The following is a 9,728-nucleotide window of genomic DNA, read 5'->3' as shown; positions in this document are numbered from 1 at the left end:
GGCGTTTTAGGTCTTCAAGATCATTTAGAGGGTGGTCTTTCAATTGTCTACATTGCAGGGAAACTGTGCAGTTTCATCTCGTCGCTATGGCACTTGTCGTTATAATGCCAACCATTCCCTTTTCAAGCACAACTGCTGCCCAAGCAGGGCTATAATTTTCTATTCACCAAAAGTGGTGCAAGCCCGAACTTTGAGGAAAGTCTCTCGAATTTATTTATTTATCTGATTATTGGCCGAATTTATTTTGCGGAACAACGCTTCTATTACCAATGCCTGAGAACCAGGCTTCCATGATGGTAGGCTATCCACAGGGGGCAGAGCAGGCACAACATATGATATCTGACGAGCTGATCAGCACTAAGCCATCGTAGATCCCTGACAACATCCGATATATGGTCACACCTTCTCCTTCCGCTCACAACCCGCGCACAGAAGTTCACAAGTTTTTGCACGCGATGGAGCTGCGTGGCTCCGTAAGTACGATACAGTGCTATACAGTATCTAATGGAGGGAAGAACTAGAGCTCCGACAATGCGAGCGAGGGTGTCTCCTGGGAGTACATGCTTGGCATGGGACAGGGCCACCAGAGCACCCGTCGACCTGGCAACAAGCTGATCAATGTGCGGTTCAAATGTGAGATTTCTATCCATCACCACACCAAGGTTTTGGACAGTATTGCTTTCAGTAATGACAGCTGACCCGAACTTGACATGCACAGGAGGCGTATTACGCAGCGTAGCCTTTGTCCCCAAAACTATTAACTGCGTTTTTGTTGTATTGACTTTCATAGTGGTTGTTAAACCGGTCCAATACAATTGACAAGGTACTCTCCATGGTTCCGGCAAGATGTTGCATTGCACTTTTCTTTCCAGTAACCAAAATCTGTGTGTCATCGGCATATTGTTCACTGTGGCACCTTCTGAATATAACGCTAGATCGTTCGAGAAAATAGAATATAGGAGCGGTCCGAGGGCGGTACCCTGAAATACCCCCATCCCATTCGGAAAACTGCGAGAGCGTGCAGTATGCCCTGAAGGATATCTGATCTGAACCTGTTGGGTATGCCCGCAAAGGTAGCTTTCAAACCATTTTGTGTCAATATTGTATATCTTAAGCTTGGATAAGAGAAGCTGGTGATCCACAACGTCAACATATTTTGACAGATCTATCAAAACAAGCAGAGCGATCTCCCCAGCATCCATCGCGGTGAGTATTTTATCAGTCACTACAGTAAGTGCGGTCTCTGTTGAAAAATTGGTACGATATCCGTGTTGTGTAGGCGAAAATAAATCACGCTCGTTAAAATATGAGCTAAGCTGATGATGAACTATATGCTCGACTATTTTTGCTATCGCTGGCACTACAGAGATTGGCCTAAATTTGGTAGGATCGTTCAAATCACTGGTTTTCGGGAGCGCTGTGACAAGAGCGTGTTTCCGGGCGCTGGGCACCGTTCCCTCAATGAGACTGTTATTGATGGCGTCAAGTAGGGGACAGCCGACACCACGAAAAGACTTCTGTAAGAGCTGCGTACTGAGTTCGTCTAGCCCACAGGATGTCGTCGGGTTCATCGTAGACATAGCTGCAAGCAGCTCATCGCATGACAGAGGATGCACCTTAAATGAGCAGGTCATAACTCGGGGGAGCCTGACCGGCAAAGCCGTGCCTCGGTTCGGCACGGTGGCGGCAGTCGTAGGCCCTACCTTCACAAAGTAGTTATTCAAAGTATCAAGATGAATGTTAGGTGTGGCTGACGTACCCTGTTTACTGCCAATAACCGATTTGACGCACCGCTACATGCCAGAGTGACCTGCCTGCGAAATCTGCTTCCTAATCTGATCGCGACAGACCCGTCTAATAGCTGCCCGTGTCTGCTTATTGAGTGCCTTGTACTCAGCACGCGAACAGCACGCTAGAGCGACGCGGCGACGAACCACCAACACACGTGTATCAGCTGAGACAGGTGGGGCGGATTGACAGCATAGGTTAATGCGCCTGGCAGGCGCGACGGCATTCAAATGGAGTGTAAACACTCCTAGAAAAGAGTCCCACTTCTCAGACGTCGCCGCACTTCCAAAGACGAGAGACCAGTCGGCGTTCACAAGCAAATCCTTGAAATAATCAAAAGTCAACTCGATTCAGGCAGCGGGATGTGATGACATTGGTTTGGCGTTTCCCTTTCGATACTTTCAGCAATATTCGCGTAAAGTCATGCGGACTATAGTGACAGGCGGTGACAGCACGGCGCTGGATGAGGTCCTTGTGATTTGTAATCGTAACATCTAACAGCGAGCCAGCAGGACGGTACGTTGGATTGGAATCGTTACACATATGCAAATTGTAGGACCTTAACAGTTGCATCAATTTCTGATAGCCCGTGCCTGTGCTCGAGCAACTTAGGCTGATGTTTAAATCACCGGCGATCACTATTGGGCAGTCATGTGTGGACATTATACATTGTAACTGGTTCTCCAAATCATCGAGATCATCAGACACCTGCCGGGCTGTCTTAGTGGGATGTCGGTACAACGACCCGAAAATGATCTGCTTTGCTTTAGCGGGTCGAACAAGGGTCCAAATAATCTCAAGATTCGATGAACTAACGGCAGTATGAGGCGTTTTCAGAACAGTCACATTAAACGGGTCTCGCGCCAGAACTGCGACCCCTCCGTAACCCCTAAGCAGTCCGCTGTCTGCAGGCCGGTCGTGTCGGTATAGCCGGTACCCATCAATGTTCAGCAGCCGGGCGGGGACAGACGGCCGCAGTCACGTTTCACTGAGTGCGAGAATATCAAACTGATGCATATCAGTTAGACTTTTCACTGAGTGCGAGAACATCAAACTGATGCATATCAGTTAGACTGTGACGTAGATCTGGCAGTTTGGGTTTCAAACTTTGTATGTTTAACTGCGCGATGTATAGTTCACCCGCACGGCATTCACCGGGCGCCCGCCACCTCGCTCCTCCCCTACAGCCCCGGCGCCGCGATCGTTTGCCCCGGCGCGCCGGGCGGCTGCCGCCCGAGTCAGGCCCACGGCCACCAGAGGACCGGCCCACGCTCACGCCCGCACCCAAGCCGACCAAGGCAACCCTGGGCTCGCCCCTGGCCGCCGCGGTGACCTGGCGCGGTCCGCATTTAACAGCTGACCCCGCATGGCCCGAGGGCACGTGCCGAGCCGGGAGCCAGGGATTTGGGGCCGGCAGGGCGGCCCGCACGATAACCTGGGCGACCGCCAAGGTCACCAATAGGCGGAGCAGCTGGCGATTCATTGCAGAATGCAGGCTTGCCGCTGGCTTGCTAGCTTGTGCGCTCCAGAACTGGAGCGGAGATGGTTGTAGTCGCGTTGTTTATAGGCTCAGGAGTCGCCGGTAGTTGTCACCTCGGACCCGTCGCTGTACAGCCGGCAGGTAGGTGGTCCCGTCTCGGTAGTCACGGTAGTCACGGTAGTCGGTCACGATTTACGTGATCAGCGAAATGATCCCTTCACCTTCTCACTGGCGCACAGGCGCTCTCACTCTCACACTGTCACTAAAACTGTTTACCAAACATGGTAAGCGATCAGCTAAAAGGCCACTGGGGTCGCGAGATGGGGAGAGACCACGGCACGTCTGCCACCGGCGCCGCGCTCAGTGGAACTGGTAAAGGTAAAGCGTCGCAAAAAAAACGGTGACCCGTCTTTAGTAAGATCTCATGATTGGTAAGAACTTTCCTGCTGTTAACTGACCCCACTTGACCGAGTTGGACGTCAAAATTTCCTGAAAATTAAACATCAGCTTTGCATGTTCATATGTATAAAATCATGCAGTGAAGTAACATGGAACATAAAGAGGTGTGTCCCTTGTTTAATCATGAGTACAATGGCAAGTAGTTTCATCTGTCCGGAGCCTATATTTATAAGGTATGGTTTCGTTCATGCAATAGTGCCAACGCTCCGCGCGCGGTCCGCATAGTCGTCGCTTGCCCCCTGCCGCACCCGCCGGCCTTGAATCGTCTTGCGCTGATCGTAAAAACATCGCTACTCTGAAAGCAGCATTGCTAGGGGCCCTTTTTTTTGGTGTCAACACGCGCACAATGGATGTCCCAGAGTCCACCAAATATTTTTGCAGAACTGCATAATATGCCGCATTGGTACCCTCAGAAGACCGTGGGGGGGGGTGTCACATCACCCCTTCCCCCACCCCCCTGTCATGGCGAGTAGCTTGTTCGGAAAGAGCTATCCGCCTGATGTGAAGTTTTTTGAGAAAGAAAATCAGTGCAATTTACTTGTTAGGGCACGACAGGAGGCGCCCACCACTCAAAGCATGTAGCGCAGGGCTTGGAGCATGTCTAAGGTATGGTGGATAGTTTGGTGACGGTTGAGATGGGGTTCGAAGCGCACATTAGCTTTTCATAAGGGGGGGGGGCATAGCCTCGTGGAGACCCCCCATATTTCACGTCATTGCCCATGCCGCTTGCGGCTGTTTCGGAATCTGCAATGCATTTTGCTGCCCTGGCTATCAAGGTTCTTCATTGCTCTTTTTCGAGGGGGGGGGGGGTGGATTGAGGAAAGCAAATCCAGCCGTAGATTGAGTTTAAACATGAGGCCTCTAAGTCCCGAGGTTGGAAGAAAACCCCTGTTGTGATTGGGCTATCTTGTCAGTCCAGGGCACGTACACCTGCTTTCCTAACAGCAGCACATATCCTGACATTTGCTCAAGGGCAGTGCATGACTGGACATTTCGGTTATGTACATGATATTAAAAATTGCAGCGATGAAAGAGACCTTCGGTGATAAGCTGATTACTGATGGCGCTACTGGGCATGAACTTATGGACCATTTTGTCATATGACATCGCATTACGCTACTGGCGATAATTTTTCCCACAAAAATTTGGTCGACGACAAGAAGTACACTTTTACCACCCCTATAACCGGTCCTGCGGTGGAAATCTCACTAAACCTCTCGCTTACCATTATGAAAGAAGGAAATTTCATTGGTCCTGCTTTCAAACGGGTCCGTTCTTTTATGTTTGCAGTGCACTGATTTATCAAAGTGTAGTAGCTGCTACGAAGGATTGAAACACTTTGTTAAGGCAAAAATATGTGCAAAGACAAGTGTATTATCCCGCAGACTCAACGACATGTTATACCATAGCTTTAAGTTCTCCTCTATGGTGTTCGCCATAGTGGCTCCTCAAGCCACACTTGGGCTTTGGGTATGGGAGTATTACAGGGTCCGCAGTGACGCAATGGCTCAAATTTTAACCAATGCGCTTCTCGGTAAGAGGTCCTTACCGCCTGCTGGGCCAATCACAAACGTGCTTTCATTCGCAACAGTAGAGGTACCATGGCGCTTGTTAAGACGACGGTGGTTTCGAAAATTACAGGGAAAAACATAGCGCTGGTACAAAGCGTTACCAGTATGATTTGGACTTGGCAGCGTTCTTCATCTTCAACCATGAAATGACACCTAATGGTCCATTTAAACGCTTAATTCCGAGAGGAGCTTATCAGAGATCCTGCAAGGTCCATCTTATAACAGAGGGAAGGCCAAGGCATTAGTAAGAGAGGGTGGGGGTGGCACACAGCTGGATAAAGGCTTCTGGTGAAAAGGCACCCAGATGAATAACCGGATTTGCCCAGTATATTTCGCCGGGTCCAGCTGTCGTCATTTGTCATCACTGTTCGCTGAGGGACACAGTGGATTAAATACTAAGGAGACCCCCTACCTTTCGTAAACATGGGGGCCCGTAAGTAGAACACCAGGCAACCCCGTTGCCTTTCCCAGTCATATGTTGAAGGGGATTTCCGTCCAAACTTGTCAACCGGGGCACTTGCCGGCTACTTTTCTGGAGACACAGTGGCTGGGGCCCCCTGGTCAACCACGAGGACCACGGAGGGATGCACATTGCATTGGTCTCCTCCCTGGCGCGGGAGGCCCTCATAGCGGAGCAGTTGATTCCGGATTGACGTAATGGGCCTCACTGATTGCAAAGGATTGCTCACCGACACAGGGGTTCAATAATTGGCAGATGATTTCAGTTCAGCTCATTCGGCCCCTGACCGAAATGGGGTGGAGGTCCAGAGCGACGTTCTTTCTTGGGCCCATTCCGACACAGTGCTCTTTCACTGTCTCATTGTTGATCATTGCCATTTATCCTTCCTCCTTTCATTATCATCGGGCTGGTCAATTTTAGAGATTCTCTGACATTCAGGGTCACACTCCTGTCCCCACTTAGAAAACGGAACCATTGCTGACTCGGGGCCCTTGCCGACATGGGGTCCCCTGTAAGGAGTACTGACCGCCCCCCCCCTCCCCTGACCAGCACAGCGGTTCCCCATTGCCTAAGGGATCCCAGCCAATGCAAAAGATCCTATGACCGACAATCGTAGGCCCCAAAATGGTCCCGAATTTGGAAATGGGCTTTAGGCCGCCACGGGAAGGACTGTTAAGAATTAGTGGACGCGAATCAGCTGAATGGCCCTCATTGCCCGCAAGAGCCACCAATCAGCGCAAGAGGCGCAATGATGGACCTTCGCGGGCCAGGATCCCTTGATACAGTCTCTGGCCAATTCTTCGGGACCCCTAGTCGGACCCTTGATCGTTGGCCCCGAAGAGCGCTGGGGGCCCGTCCGGACCAAAGTGGAGACGTGTGCCCCAGTGCTCCATGATTGATTTATTAAGCTGATAAGGTAAACATCCCATGCGGCGAAAAGGCTCCTCTCATCATTTAGACCCGGGATGAGCCCACCTCTGGTTGGACTAAAAAAATGGCACACGTTGGGTCTGGGAAGTGTCATTTTTGAATGCCCGGAAAAGCCACAGGTCAAGTCCGGAAAGATCAATTTTTGCTCTTAGATCTGAGAACATGGCCTGAAAAGACCTGGGAGGGGATGATCCTATTTTAGGCCTATAAGGGAGACGTACTTGAGCCCAGATGATGATGAATGAGCTATTAATTCTGGGCCACTCCCTATCCCCATTTTCGGGAGAGGGCCGATGTTGGTACAGCCGCCGGCAGAACACATCGCTAGCATAGCCAGAGTTTTTTCAGTCGCCAATATTTTCAATATTTGATAGAGTTTGGAAGCTCTAAAAGCGGCTAATGTTGCTGCTTCTGAAACAGCAGCGTAGGCAGAGGAGGGCAGGGCACTAGGCTATGCGCCCCCGCTTCGTATCCGAGAGGCCCGAAGGTCCCCTCGGACTGACGATTTTTCGTCCAACTTGAGGGCCCAAAGGTCTCAAAAGGCTATTCGGAGGTCCGCTCACTTCAATGCCTTCCAGAGGGCCCTGTACGGATCAGGAGCCCCTGGGTCGGTAACAGGCTATATGTTGGATCAAACACCATGAGAAACGCACAGCCGGCTTCGTGGCGGCATGGGCCGGAGTGCCCATTTCTCAAGCAGCTGAAAAAAACGGAGCCAACGATTTACATTGCTCGCGGCCCACAGCGTCAACGGCGACCCTGTGCTGGTAAAGGGCCCCAAATCGGTCTGAGGCAATGTTGTAGGAGGCCCAAAGAGTATGGAGGACCCAACGGGTTCGATGATAGAGGGCTCGATTGGAAGGTCTAAGAGTACGAACGACTTGTCGGTGTGCTATATAGGGGTGCCGGCCTGCGGAGACCGACCCTTGAAGGACAGTCAGAGGGCCCTTTGTACCGATCAGGGGCATCCTGACCCAATATATGTCTATATGCCGGTCAGGCACCACCATTGCTACACAGTCCGCTCCGAATTAGGATAGGAACGGACCGTGGGAAGAAGGCCAGAGGGCCCACTTCCCATCAGCTACAAAGCTGGAACCAGTGATTTATACTGGTTGGTGCACCTGTATCTATCAGTGGTACCCAGTACCTAGCAGGGGGCCCTGTACTTGCAATGGACCCGAGGCGACCAAGGGCAGTGTTTGATGAGGCCCGAAGAGGGACCCGGGCGGCCCAACGGAACAGACTATTAAGGGCATGGCTGAAGGGCATAACGGCCTACAAGATCGGCTGTAGGTCACATAAAGAATCGTGGTCCGTAGGGTGGTGACTTGAAATATCGGTCAGAGGTCCTTTTGTACCGTTAAGGACCCCCTGAGACAATGCGGATGTCTAACTCGGCCAGAGACCGCGAACACCGGACAGATGGCTCCCTGTCATCCCGAACCTTGGGGGGGCATTTGCCAAACAGGAGCAAGATCAGGGGTCACGATTGGCATTGGTCTGAATCTCTGAAACAGTGATTGGGCCCCTTGTCGGCCAGGGGCCCGCAGTGCATGACCAGGGGATATGTCTCGGCTAGTGGTCCCCAGTCGGTCATGGACTTTGATGACGTTCGAGGAGCGACCGGAGGACCCCGCGGGACCCAAGATCAACGGCACGATTGGACTTGGACCCGGCCCCCTCCCACCCGTAGTGCCATAACCTGACACATCAGTCAGAGGGCTTCTATTAGGTCCCTCTTGCTAAAGTTCTGTATCCCTATTTGTGGGGCCTTGACAGTGAGCCAAACTCGGCAAGCTCGGATTCGGCTCAAAGGCATTGTTTCTAGCTGATTGTCTGCATGCCGAAGTAATATGCCTGCACAATGAAATTACTTGTAGGGCTTGACTTGCACCGGCGTAAGACGCCATTGCTGTTACCAAACCACATCTTAATGAGTTTAATGTAGAGTGATTATTCATAACATACACACAGCTTCAAGGGATATGCAACTTATTAATAATAGTTACCGTGCAACACCTCTCAAACTACAAATGCTTCTAGTATCAGTAGGGTCTCTGACATGATTAAAAGGCTTGTTTGATATGCAAATAATCTAAGTTGAATACAAGATGCCTGCTTATGCATACTAGTGGAATTGCACGGAAACCGCTTTTTGTCAGAGTGTTGAGTGTATAGTAGAACCTCCTAGAAACACTTGAACTTTTAAAAACTTTTCAGTGATTCAACTTAACGTAAAAACGGCTTTCATGCAGGTAATGGATACGCAATCTGCATAGGAGAACCCACATGCCCACGAATCTAACGTTTTATGTTCAACACAAATGCAACTGCGTACAGTGTGCAACATTGTGAAGCCAGCTGTCCGAACCAACAAGCAGTTCGTTTCTCAAGTGTAAACGCTAAAGGTGTCGTGAGGTCATGCGCCTCGGAGCCGTCCGACTCGCCGGTCGGGGTCGGATCGCCCCCGCCCGCCACACGAGGGATGGCGCCTTTTGTGCGCGGCGTGTCGCGGGGTGTGCCGCCACGCGGCTGGGGCCGCGTCCCCCTGTCTGCATACCATTGACGCCTACCACGTTGGATCGCAGCTATTTCTCGCGGGCGAGGGCAGCTTTGCTAGTAGTTTCATTCATACCTGTTTGGAGGCGCCTGATAACGCACTCGATCTCTGGGCGTTGACTAAGATAATTGTACGATAATGCCGCAGCCATGATAAATTCGGGCATGACACTAAAACAATAAAAAATAATACAAAAATATGGCATTAATATGATCCTAGAATTCCAGCTCTTGGAAAGGCACATCTTCGAATAAAAAGAGCGTAAAAAGATCTATGCGAAATGGAACGGCAGTTTCTACAAAGTAAATGCAGAACACGACCAGCCGTAAACAATGCCGACCTGGCTTGATAAAGCCAACTCAATTTTTGAGGTGCAAAGTCAAACAAGACTGCTAAGTACACCCATTGCCAAAAGTTTTATGCCTCCCGCAACGTATCCCGCAGCACGCACTCAAGGTGCAAGGTTGGCAGTCTGCA

The sequence above is a fragment of the Pollicipes pollicipes genome, unplaced genomic scaffold (assembly GCF_011947565.3).
Source record: "Pollicipes pollicipes isolate AB1234 unplaced genomic scaffold, Ppol_2.1 Scaffold_3216;HRSCAF=3773_pilon_pilon_pilon, whole genome shotgun sequence".
NCBI classification, from domain to species: Eukaryota; Metazoa; Arthropoda; class Thecostraca; order Pollicipedomorpha; family Pollicipedidae; genus Pollicipes; species Pollicipes pollicipes.
Note: the sequence above shows the minus strand (reverse complement) of the source record.